The sequence below is a fragment of the Salvia miltiorrhiza genome, unplaced genomic scaffold (assembly GCF_028751815.1).
Source record: "Salvia miltiorrhiza cultivar Shanhuang (shh) unplaced genomic scaffold, IMPLAD_Smil_shh fragScaff_scaffold_112_2, whole genome shotgun sequence".
NCBI lineage: Eukaryota > Viridiplantae > Streptophyta > Magnoliopsida > Lamiales > Lamiaceae > Salvia > Salvia miltiorrhiza.
The window spans coordinates 314,306-328,303 of record NW_026651402.1 but is presented as its reverse complement, the minus strand read 5'-3'; positions in this window follow the sequence as shown (position 1 = coordinate 328,303).

Below are 13,998 nucleotides of genomic sequence, written 5' to 3'. Positions count from 1 at the left end.
TCACATTAATCTGAAGTTTAAGCACAACTACCAAACCACTAATTTGTGTTATCTAGGGGACTGCACTTTACTTTATCGGATAGGTCTTCCTCTCTAACTCTACCGGATGCTTGTACCGATCAAGAATAGTTGAAAGTATTTGGTTTTGGATTTGGGGCAAGCAAAATCAGCGGCCGATACAAGGTGGTCAGTATTTACTCTGAGCCCTATGATGATAAACTGGACTGTATTTACTCTGAGCCCTATGATGATAAACTGGATTGTCATGTATACACTCTTGGAACAGGATCTTGGCGACGCCTTGAAGGTATTCCATATAATTACCATAATGGTGAAGGTGCATTTGTTAATGGAAATCTCCATTGGATAGCAACCATTGGAGGAGAAGAGTCATGGATTTCTTGCTTTGATGTTGAAACAGAATGTTTTAGCTTCTTTAAAGCTCCTCCTTATCATGCTCATGGATTGCCCTTGATAAGAGTAACGTCCATTTCTGCTTTGAGCGGTTGCCTATGGTTTTGCAAGGTAGCATCCGAATATGTAAATTATGGTGGGCGATTCGAGCTTACTATATGGATTATGAAGGAATATGGAGTGGACAAATCTTGGAGCATGGAATATGTGATCCCCCTTGATGATGGCTTGAGGTATGTTGATCCCATCAAAGTTTTCGAAAATGGCGACCTATTGATGTTACTGATGGTATACTTTTCCGATCGCCTTTTCTACTACTCTAAGAAGACTAAAACTATGCAAAGTATTGATTTGTTTGGTGCAGGGGAGACCTCTGACGAGGTCAAGTGTGGGCTTTTCACTCCCACCTTTGTTTCACTAAAAACTTTAGGTTTAGGTGTGGAGAATGTAACCTCATTCTGATTGATTGCATTTTCATAATGCTGCATCAACTAAATGTATGTTTGAAGACTGAATTAGTGATGAAGCATATCATTTAGATCAAGGAAATTATCTATATATATTATGGTTCCTTTTGGTACATTTCATAGTGGCATTGATGCTGCTCCTACTCCTACTTGTATAGTTTGAGGGATTTTTATCAGTATTTTTTTTTAATGAATCATGTGATGATGAGATTGTTGTTTGTTATATATGTAGTGATATTTGTCAATATGAAATTTGTATGTAGCTTGTGTTAATTTGAGTTTTTATTTGTCTGTGGAATGACTGAATGAACAGTTGTTATATGTGGCTTTTGAGTTTGTAAAGATCATGTTGTCTGAATTGAGTAGAAGGCCTATGATTGGAAATAATGAAAATTCATTTGGAGATGAGTTTGGAAATTCTGAGGATTCATTTGGCTGATAAAGATGAATTAGAAATAAGGAGTATGTTTGTCTTTTCAAAATAATTAGAAGGTTATAATTGAAAATTCTGATTTGAATTTTAAGCTCAACTACCAAACAACTAGTTTGTGTTATGCAGGGTTTATATATTAGCTACCGAACAGTTACACTATCAATAATACCTTATTTAGGATAGGTATCTTGAATTTACTTATCTTAATTTATCTCAACATGGCTAGCAAACATGGCTTCATGTATTATTATGTGCATTAGAATTTAGACACAACACTAATTAAACACCATAAAAAATCTTCAAAATATATTACTTCCTCTGTCTCATTGATAATGACTCATTACTTTTGGGTAGGGATGTCAGTGGGTGGAAATTACCTGGACCAGAACCGAAACTGTTCATGACTCATTACTTTTGGGTAGGGATGTCAATGGTTCTGGTTCTGGTTCTAGACCCGACCTGCATAGACCCAGAACCTAATTGGTCCAGACCCAATTCGACCCGTTTATTTTGGGTCCGGTCCGACCTGAACCATAAACCTTTTTTTTCGAGTTCGTTTCTTTTTTATATATATAATTTTGAGCCCGATCCGACCCGATCGTAAATATATATATTTTTTAATTCGATTTCAGTACGACCCGTTGTGACATAATATGATTAAAGAGCACAATCAAACAGAAAACGTAAAGAAGACACAGATTTACGTAGTTCACCAATTTGGCTACATCCACGAGCAGAGTGGAGAACATATTTTATTATGCGGCTAGGGCTACCCATGGGAAGCGAGACCCCCGTACATTTTGACCGAAGTGGGAAATTCAAGGCATCAACAAAATGCATTTCATTTTTACAAATTCTGGTATTTTTGCCACCCCACCCCCACCCCCACCCCCACCCCCACCCCCACCCCCAAGCCATTTTTTTCTACAAATTTGATTTTTCACCGCTGACCCACCACCCACCTACCCCACAACCCCCAAGTCAAATTTTTTATTTTTTCTATTTTTTAAGTTTATAAATTTTATTAGTTTTTATAAAAATTGATCTCGAGGGGTGGGGGCGGGGGTGGTCTGCGGTGAAAAAAATCAGATTTGTCGAAAAGAAAAAAAATTAGCTCGAGGGAGGTGGCGAAAATACCAAAATTTGTAAAAATGAAATTTATTTTTGTGTGAAACTTTATGCATTTTTTGTGTAAAAAGTTTTGCATTTTGAAAAAAAAAACAAAAAAAAAGTAAAAAAAAAATGGCTTGAGGAAAGGGGGGGGAGTAGATTCAGATCCTTTTTACAGGATCTGGACATTGTAAAAATGGATCCAATGGATTTGGACCGGATCTGGATTACTCTTAAGATTTGCGGATCTGGATCTGGAGCAAAAGTTTTGAGACCCAGATCCGGCCCATGGATTCGGTTATATATAAAAAATATATATTTTATTTTATTTTTATCAAACTCTACCTTAAAGATCTATTACTAATATAAACATCTCTTTTCATAAATAATGTATATAATTCTATTAAAAATAATATTTTATCTTATCTTAATTTAAATTTTAGTTGTTGTTATTATTATTATTATTATTATTATTATTATTATTATTATTACTATTACTATATCTTTTGTTTGTATTGATAATATTGTTTTTTTCTTTTCAATGTAAATATGGAAGACACATTGTTTCACTGTTACTGAATATTGTGATGAAGATAGAGATACAATTGATTGTAATGATATGATAATTAATTTTTCATCCCTTTTTTATATATACAATTAAAATAAGTGTGTATCTACTAATATATTATTTAGTACTTGAATATCATATTCTTACTTATTATGAAATTTTATACTAATATTTTTATATAGGTTATGATTTAATATTTATTTTAAATAATTGTTGATACTCTAGACAAAATTCGATTTTTTTAGTTAATTTAAAATTTATAAATGTTTTAAAAGAGTAAAAAGTATGGATCTGGATCTGGACCCGGACCCGAGACCCTATGGATCTAATGGATCTGGGTCTGGATCTTATTTTTTTTGGATCCAATGGATCTGGACCGCATCTGGGCCTAAGAGAGAAAATTCGGATCTGGATCTGGACCAAGCAGGATCCGGCCCATTGCCATCCCTAGGTGGGAGGGAGGGGTTCGTGGACGATGTCTGTAATGTACTCTGTCGAACTCGAAATGTCAAATTGAGGGATCTGATTCCAAATTCCAAATTCAGACGGTCAGACTCATGGGCTTTTTTGGGTTTGGTAATGGGTATTATTGGATCCATGTGTATTATCAGACCCATGGGTAATTATCCTACCCGAACCATTTTATTTTATCACTTAATGGTTCATTCCAGATCCGGATCCAATAAACAATGGGTCGGTTCTGGATCTGAAACCATAATAATTTTAACGATTTTGGTCCGGATAATACCCACCCATTGACATCCCTACTTTTGGGCACTATTATTAAGAAAAATAGTGTCGAGCATCGAGCATTGAACTGTCGAGCAACTGAGAACTGTTGAGCGAGACGGAGGCGTCAAACGTGGAGCATTGAACTGTCGAGTAAGGCGAGACACCTTGAGCATCGCATGTCGAGCAACTAAGAACTATTGAGCGAGGCGAAGGCGTCGAGCGTCGAGCATTGAACTGTCGAGCAAGGCGGAGATGTCGAGCTTGGCGAGCAAGGGATTTGTTTGATATTTTCTTTTTGTCTTAAGGGTATCTTAGTCCTTTCAACCTCGAAACGAATACATTTTATACATTTTTTTAATAGTGAGTATAGTTTTGTTTTTGTCTTTCAAATGGTAAAAACTACCATTAACCCTACAGAAAAATAAACCAAAGGTTAAATTTGATGAAGACGTCGTTTAAAAATAGAATCAAGAAATTATTAAAATAAAATTAATGTGCTGAAATGGAAAAAAAAATGTGAAAATAGGTCAGTAAATTATTACAATAAATGTAATTGGAAAAAATGTGAAAATGGGCTGAAATTGGGCGAAAAAGCACCGGAGAGGGTTTGAAATTATTACTCCCTCCGTCCGCCAAGATTATGTCACAATTACTATATCGGGCGTCCGTCAAGATTATGTCACTTTCCTTTTATTGCAATGGTCACACCATCCTCTTTAATATTTTATCCTTACTAACACTCTTTATTTACAAAAAAATCACTCAAAATTCAATCTCAACCACTCATCTCATAAAGTGGTGGGACCATTTCTTTACTACATCAAAATCATCACCAATTTTATTAAATCTCGTGCCCAAGCAAATTGCCATAATTTTGGCGGACGGAGGGAGTATCTGTTGCCCTATTTTCATTTCCGCCGCCCCCATTCCCACCGCTTCCGCCCTTCACTCTCTTTTTTTGCCTCCAATTATTATCTGCTCCATGAATTTGTTCAACACAACTCTCAGATTGGAGTTTCTATTATACTCTTAAAAACCCCTCTCAATCCATCCCCAAAATGGAGCCAGATTTCTTCAAAAATCTACCACCAGAAATCATCACCGAGATCCTCTTAAGACTACCTGTTGTAAGCATTCCAATAAGCAAATGTGTTTGCAAGCGATGGCTCCATCTGCTGGAGTCTGATGCATTTGTCAAGTCTCATTTTGCCAGATCCGCCCCCACCCTAGTTGTTGTGGGGAATTCAAATCAGTTGAAAGTTTTGGAATTGGAAGGCGAGCTCAATCTCCATCTCGAGAGCTACAATCCACTCACCCAGTATGATTTCCCTTACCACCTAGGAAGAATGAGGAATTGTTTTAATGGTTTTCTTTTTATAAGGGTGGGTTTTGATAAGCTTGTTGTATGTAATCCGATCACTCGTGAAGTTATTGAGCAGATCCACAACAGTCTACTATAGACGTATCTGCTTTGGGATTTGGGGGATTGTCATGTATTCACTCTTGGAACAGGATCTTGGCGACGCCTTGAAGGTATTCCATATAATTACCACAATGGTGAAGGTGCATTTGTTAATGGAAATCTCCATTGGATAGCAACCATTGGAGGAGAAGAGTCATGGATTTCTTGCTTTGATGTTGAAACAGAATGTTTTAGCTTCTTTAAAGCTCCTCCTTATCTTGCTCAAGGATTGCCCTTGATAAGAGTAACGTCCATTTCTGCTTTGAGCGGTTGCCTATGGTTTTGCAAGGTAGCATCCGAATATGTAAATTCTGGTGGGGGATGCGAGCTTACTATATGGATTATGAAGGAATATGGAGTGGACGAATCTTGGAGCATGGAATATGTGATCCGACTTGATGATAGCATGAGACCGCTGACTGTGTCAAGTGTGGGCTTTTCACTCCCACCTTTGTTTCACTCAAAACTTTAGGTTTAGGTGTGGAGAATGTAACCTCATTCTGATTGATTGCATTTTCATAATGCTGCATCAACTAAATGTGTGTTTAAAGATTGAATTAGTGATGAAGCATATCATTTAGATCAAGGAAATTATCTATATATATTATGGTTCCTTTTGGTACATTTCATAGTGGCATTGATGCTGCTCCTACTCCTACTTGTATAGTTTGAAGGATTATTATCCGTGTTTTTTTTTTTTTTTTGATGAATCATGTGATGATGAGATTGTTGTTTGTTATATATGTAGTGATATTTGTGAATATGAAATTTGTATGTAGCTTGTGTTAATTTGAGTTTTTATTTGTCTGTGGAATGACTGAATGAACAGTTGTTATATGTGGCTTTTGAGTTTGTAAACATCATGTTGTCTGAATTGAGTAGAAGGCCTATGATTGGAAATAATGAAAATTCATTTGGAGATGAGTTTGGAAATTCTGAAGATTCATTTGGCTGATAAAGATGAATTAGAAATAAGGAGTATGTTTGTCTTTTCAAAATAATTAGAAGGTTATAACTGAAAATTCTGATTTGAATTTTAAGCACAACTACCAAACAACTAGTTTGTGTTATGCAGGGTTTATATATTAGCTACCGAACAGTTACACTATCAATAATACCTTATTTTGGATAGGTATCTTGATTTTACTTATCTCAACATGGCTAGCAAACATGGCTTCATGTATTATTATGTGCATTAGAATTTAGACACAACACTAATTAAACACCATAAAAAATCTTCAAAATATATTACTTTCTTCGTCTCATTGATAATGACTCATTACTTTTGGGTAGGGATGTCAGTGGGTGGGTATTACCCGGACCAGAACCGAAACTGTTCATTACCCGTTGAGCTATTAAGCAATGGTTATGGTTCTGGTTCTAGACCCGACCTGCTCAGACCCAGAACCTAATCGGTCCAGACCCAATTCGACCCGTTTATTTTAGGTCCGGTCCGACCTGAACCATAAACATTCTTTTTTTTGAGTTCGTTTCTTTTTTATATGTATAGTTTTGAGCCCGATCCGACCCGATCGTAAATATATATATTTTTTAATTCGATTTCAGTACGACCCGTTGTGACATAATATGATTAAAGAGCACAATCAAACAGAAAACGTAAAGAAGACACAGATTTACATAGTTCACTAATTTGGCTACATACTCGGACAGAGTGGAGAACATATTTTATTATGCGGCTAGGGCTACCCACGGGCAGCGAGACCCTCGTACATTTTGACCGAAGTGGGAAATTCAAGGCTGAAATAAAACTATGCAAAGTATTGATTTGTTTGGTGCAGGGGAGACCTCTGACGATGTCAAGTATGGGCTTTTCACTCCCACCCTTGTTTCACTCAAAACTTTAGGTTTAGGTGTGGAGAATGTAATCTCATTCTGATTGTTTGCTTCATTTTCATAATGCTACCATCCCTTTAGTCTAAATTAACATCATCTAAATGTATGTTTGAAGATTGAATTAGTATCATTTAGATCAAGGAAACTATATATATATATATATATATTATGTTTCCTTTGGTACATTTCTTAGTGGCAATGATGCTGCTCTTGCTTGTACAGTTTGAAGGATTATTGCCTGTGCTTTTTTGTGATGAATCATGTGATGATGAGATTGTTGTTTGTTATATATGGATTTATGTAGTGATATCTGGCAATATGAAATAATTGCATGATTGGACAAAACAAGAATAGAGGATAGGATGTGTATAGATTAAAGAATTATGTTATGTGATACGCCCAACCCAATCTCTAGATTGACCCAATTATGCTCCAACCCATTAGCCCATTAGGTTTTTATTAGCAGATATAAATATGTAATCTCTAAGTTTGCTCAGCAAGAAATGAATATTTTGGTTGATTTTTATCAAATCTCTCACTTCTTTCTTAATTTCTGGAGTTTGAGCTTGCTCGAAAAGCTCTACGTACCATTGATATAATCGTATCAATTGGTGCTTTTATTGACAGAAACTCTCTTTAAATACCAATTTTTTATAAAAAAAAAGGGTGTTGCGTTTAGCAGTCGACATCGTGCGAAACCAAGTGGAAGAAGGAGAGATGGATTTGGGTTATTTGCAGTGTGGAGAACAAGAAATAAGAGAAAGGAATTGAAGCAATTGAGGTCAGGGTTACTTGCCAAAATTTCTTTTTGTTTGCAGATCAGTAGTTTACCTGGCTTGCTGCAAATCCCGTTGCTCGATTCGTATGAGTTGGTATTGTTGAATGGGTATTAGTTTTAGGCAATAGGATTAGTGGGCATAGCTTTTCGGAAAAGAAAAGAAAAAAAAAAAAACAGGGAGTTCAAGGATGTTAAATTAATTATAGATATGGCAGGGAGTTTTGTATGCATTTGAAAAAAAAAAACAAAAAAAATGATTGAACTTGTTGACGGTTTGTGAGAAGCAGGCATGCTGATGGATAATTGAATTTCTTTTGTTGAAGGAATTTCAGGAGTTTAATATTTGAGAATCTAATACTGTGTGTTTGTGTTGATGGCTTTCAGACTAAATTCACTTAGGTTTGATGGTTGTTGCGGTTAATCCACTAAGAGCATCTGCAATGGGCTTACTTGATAGCCTACTTGATAGCTTATAGTGGGGGACCACATTGAGTAAGTAGTGTTGCATTGGGGTTACTTGATAGCCTACTTGATAACATTAGTTTTGATTTTTATGTTTTTCATTTAAATTTAATTGTTCAAATTTAAATAACATATTTTTCTAATAGTTAAATACGCCATTAAACTAAAACATCATTAAAAATTACATAAAATTTAAAAACACCTAAAACATCATAAAATATTACATAAAAAATTAAAAACACCTAAAATCATTATTAAAATTACATAATTAAAATTCTAGTCTACACCACGACGCCCGAGCACGTAAACGACCATGGACGCGTGCAATGCCCTTTGTGCGTCCGTCATGTGCGTCGTATCCGCGTTCAGGAGTTGCATATCGAGCTCTCTCTCATTGATATCGTTCCTCCGCGTGTACTGGGCGCGGTGAATGACCTCATCTGTTGGTCGGACCTGTCCAACCTCTCCACTATTTCGGGTGGAGGCTCCGAGCTCATCTGCGACGCCGACGCCTTCCCTTCCCCTTCGCCGCCTTGATGCCAATGGGCCGGGAAGAAGAGATCTCCTCGCCCGACGCCGAGGTGGTAAAGCCGCCCTCTTCCGTAGTCTTTGTCCTCTTGGAGGTGTGCACGTCTCCGGCGAGGTACATCGACTTGAACTTGGAATTGTTCCGAGAACTTTCCACGGGTTCCAATAATTGAATGCGGCCTTTTGTGGGCTTCGACCCTTGAAGAGGATTTGGGCCTTGTCCCGGAGCATATCGTCGGAATGGCCGGAAGGCCAATTGTTGCGCGTCTCCGTCCAAATAGCTTTCCAGAGACGCACATCCGCGCTCACTCGGGCCCAGTGGCCTTGAAGTTGCCGGATCTTAAGGTCGACGCCGATGATGGGGTTGACACATTCGCGGATCCATCCCCAATACGCCTCCCCCTTCTGATTCGTCCCACGGATGGCGTCGTTCGTCTCCTCCGCCCAAACTTGGACGATGAGATCCGTATACTCGGGAAGGTAAGTATGACAGAGCCTTCCTTCCTTTTCGTGCTTGATTTTGTGGGCCATTTCTTCCTCCGGCCGCCTTTCTTTGGTTTGGAGGCACTTTGCTCTGCACTTACTGGTTCCTCCTCGGCATTGGCTGGGGTCTCCTCCAAGTTGATTCCCCCCATATCGGGGTGATAATCGGCGGAGAGATCGGGGCACTAATTAGGATCATAGAAAGGGTTGTGTGGATCCATGAAGGAATAAAATTAGAGAAGAAATGGAGGAGAAGAAAATTGTAGAGGAAGAAGTGTGAGGATAAATGGAGGAGGAGGGGTTTTTTAAAGAGGAAAAAAAAAAATTGGAACTGTCGGTCAAAGCACGAAAATCGAGGAAAAATAGTCAAATTTTGAATTTAAAATTCAAATTTTTTATTTTTTTTATAAAATTAAGGCGCGCGCCTAAATCTCCCCCCATCGTGCATACTCGAAGACTCGAGTAGCACTCGAGTAACCCACCCCTGCAACGCCCTACTCGAATAGGCACTCGAGTAGGTGCGTTACTGATGCTCTAAGTCCACTTCTCCCTTGTTTCTAGGAGCTACCAACAAGCTCCTCTTTTCTCTCTCCCTTTATCTCCACTTCCTTCTTCTTTATAGGAAACAACAATAGAGATATTTATGGAGTTAGAAAATCAACTCCAACAATTTTAGCTGTGAATTCATCAAATTGGTTGTTAATTCTAGTTTTAGTTGCAATAGATCTAGATGTGAATTCAAAAACATTAAGTTATGAATTCATAGATCTAGTCGTGAATTCAAGAACATTAATTAATTATCTAATTTTTTTTTCTTTCAATCGATCAAAATACTATATGGATCCACCTTATTGATGTAAACGTAGTATCGAAGTTATTTGATAATAGTGTTTTTATCCGATCCAAAACCAATAACCCACCCTTCTTGGATATCTTTCGAAAATGGCAAAAGTTTGGATTTTGAGTAATGGAATGATTGATACTCATCGCAATCTGTATTTCAATCTCTCCAATTTTGGATTTTCACTAGAAATATGTATTAGATCTAATCCCATGGCTACATCTCACTATTAATTTGCTCTAATTTAAAAAAAAAAAAAAGAAAGAAAACACAATATCTTCGAGTTTCGACAGCACCTTGTTCTGATTGCTTGCTCAAAAAAGAGAGAGAAAGAAGAGAACGAAAGATGAGAGATAGATTTCTGCATACCAAAAAAGAGAGAGGAGATAGAGATTTTTTTTTTGAAAATGTGCAGTATTTTTGTGCTGATGTATTTGTGAGTAATTTTTTAATTTTAATTTTAAGGGCAATTTAGTCATTTAAGACAAAAGTGGGCAATTTTTAAAGTTTTTATTATAATGGATAAATTTTTAATTTACTATAAGAAATAGGCTAGTTTGATATATTGACTCACTTAAAAACCGAATCAAACCATCTAATTCGATTTTCCTTCCAGTTACTAGTGGAAATCAAACAAATATTATGGATATGTTGACATCGAATAGGCCGAAAATTATTACTAATTTATATATTTTGAATTAATTATATTATGTATCTTTAACTATTAAAGTTTTTTATTCTAGAAAAATTAAAAAATTATTTATTTTTTAGCCAATAAAATAGATTAAATTTAAAATCAAAATTTGAATATAATTCGTCTATGAACAATTAACTCCACCCAACAAAGGAAACAAAGAAAAACTAAGCTAAAAAAGCAATATTCAAATCAGGCGGAAAGAATAAAGAAAAGAGGCAAAATGAGATATACCTTCTTTGAAAGATGAAACATAAAATATACTCATTTTTTTTTTGAGGAGAATATACCCATTTTTTTTCAAAACAATAAAATCTACCCACTTAGAACATTTTTACCCTTATTTGTAATTCGCGCATTGCTCGACACTGAAGCGTCGACGTCGAGCACTCAAGTGTCGAGCGTCGAGCATTGAACTGTCGAGCAACTGAGAACTGTTGAGCCAGACGAAGGCGTCAAGCGTCGAGCATTGAACTGTCGAGTAAGGCGAGACACCTCGAGCATCGCGTGTCGAGCAACTAAGAATTATCGAGCGAGGTGAAGGCGTCGAGCAAGGCGAAGATGTCGAGCTTGGCGAGCAAGGGATTTGTTTGGTATTTTCTTTTTGTCTTAAGGGTATCTTAGTCATTTCAAACTCAAAACGAGTACATTTTATACATTTCTTTTATAGTGGGTATAGTTTTGTTTTTGTCTTTCAAATGGTAAAAACTACCATGAACCCTACAGAAAAATAAACCAAAGGTTAAATTTGATGAAGACGTCGTTTAAAAATAGAATCAAGAAATTATTAAAATAAAATTAATGTGCTGAAATGGAAAAAAAAATGTGAAAATACGGTCAGTAAATTATTACAATAAATATAATTGGAAAAAAAATGTGAAAATGGACTGAAATGGGGCGAAAAAGCAGCGGAGAGGGTTTGAAATTAGGGAGGAAATCTAAAATACCCACCTTTTGCAAACTACATTTTCCGTATACCCACTTTTTCAAAATGATTTACCCCATACCCATTATATTATTTTAATATTTATTATACTGAAAAAAGCTGTGCCTAATGATTGGGCGTGTGATTTGTAGTATGGATTTCCGTGTACTGATTTTGTCCACAGGTTATTATTTGCGCATAGCCTTAACTCTGCGCAATTAATATGCGCAGAGTTAATATTTGTGCGCATAGTTGACTTATGCATAATTTTCGCATTATTTTTATTACTATGCGCATAGTATAATTATGCGCATAATAGTAATGTATGCTGAAATTCTACAAGTATGCGCATAGAACTAAAAAATGCGCATAGTATTATTATGCGCATACTTGTAGAATTATGCGCATAGTGTTGCAAATTAAATACATTAATTATTTACAAATGAAAATGCGCATAGTGTAAATGCGCATACTGTTGCAAAAAATGCGCATAATTCAAATGCGCAAATTAAATACTCCCTCCGTCCCAAGAAAGTTGGCCACGTTCTTTTCGGCACGGAGATTAAGAAATATATTGTTATGAGTTAATTAAGTGGTTTCATATGTTTAAATGACTTTTGTGTATTTGCTTAATTAGTAAATCTGCCAGCAACTCGCCGTCGCCGTCGCCGGCGACCGGCGACCGAAGACCGGAGACCGGAGACCGGAGCACCACCACCACCGACCACCCTCAGATTCAAGAGCACCACCCTCAAATCTGAAAACAACCACCACCACCGTTGCCGGCGCCCCTCGCCCCCTTCTCAAATCACAAACCAGATCCCACCACCACCACCGTTGCCGGCGCCCCTCGCCCCCTTCTCAAATCACAAACCAGATCCCACCACCACCACCGTTGCCGGCGCCCCTCGCCCCCTTCTCAAATCACAAACCAGATCCCACCATCGGGCATCTCAAAAACATGCAAAAAACTTCAAGAATTACAGAGACCAGGTCCCGGAAGAGGGCTAGGGCTCGCGACCACCGGGCATCTCAAATCGCAAAACCAGATCCCGGAAGAGGGCTAGGGCTCGCGACTCTGGAATTACAGAGACCAGGTGGAATTCGGAAGAGGCTTAGGGCTTGCGACTCCGGAATTACAGAGAGAGAGAAAGAAGACAGAAGCGGCGGCGGTCGCGGCGCAGGCCAGAGAGGCGGCGGCCATGGGGGCGGCGTGCCGCCGGAGAAGAAGACAGAATGCGGAAGTGTCTGGGAGATGGAGGCCGGTCGACGGCTGCCTCGCCGGAGGGAGTCGCGGCTCTTCCTATTTCCGGTGACATGGAGGTCAGAGGTGGGGCGAGAGGGAGAGAGCAGAGGCCAGGGAGAGGGAAAGGGTCGGCGGTGGTCGCGGCGAAGACCACGACGACGGCGGCCGGAGGGGCGAGAGGAGGCGGCGGCGACCATGGGGGTGGCACCCGCCGGAGAAGAAGAGAGAAGGGGGTGGGGCGCTGGGGGAGGTGGGGTGGCTGTGTGCGTGTGTGTTTTGTGTGTGTGTTTTTAAATAAAGGTGATTTAGATTTAATTAGAAAATTTTAATTGAGTGTAGAAGATAGGTTTAATTAGGTGTAGATTAGTTGATTAATTATAGAGTTTAATTTGGTGTAATTTTTACCCAAAAAGGAAAGTAGCCAACTTTAGTGGGACGCCCAAAAAGGAAATGTGGCCAACTTTAATGGGACGGAGGGAGTAATTATTTACAAATGAAAATACGCATAGTGTAAATGCGCATAGTCTTGCAAATTAAATAATTATTTACAAATGCGCATAGTGTTGAAAAAACTCAAAAATGCAAATGAAATACAAATTGGCGCATAGTGTTTAAATAATACAGTTAATAATACAGTTAATAATTGGTCAAATTGGTTAAATTGGTGCATAGTGTTTTAATAATAGTGTTTAAATATGTGTATGCAAAGATGGCGAATTAGGAGAATTCACACAGAGATGAACTTTGCGGAAGTTTTGTGGAGAGAAAGGTGGGACAAATTCAAAATAAAACATAAACAAGACAAAGCTAACTACCCACCACTTTTACAATTAAATTCGGTCAAAAGTAACTTCACTTTGTCAGGCATAGGAAATGGTGAAAGAATGTGCAAGTACCAAGAGAAATAATTAAATATTGAAATGGATATTGTTTGAAAAAAGTGGGTATAGTGTAAATATAGGTTGAGAGAGTTGTGTAGTATTGTATATTACCACTTGAAA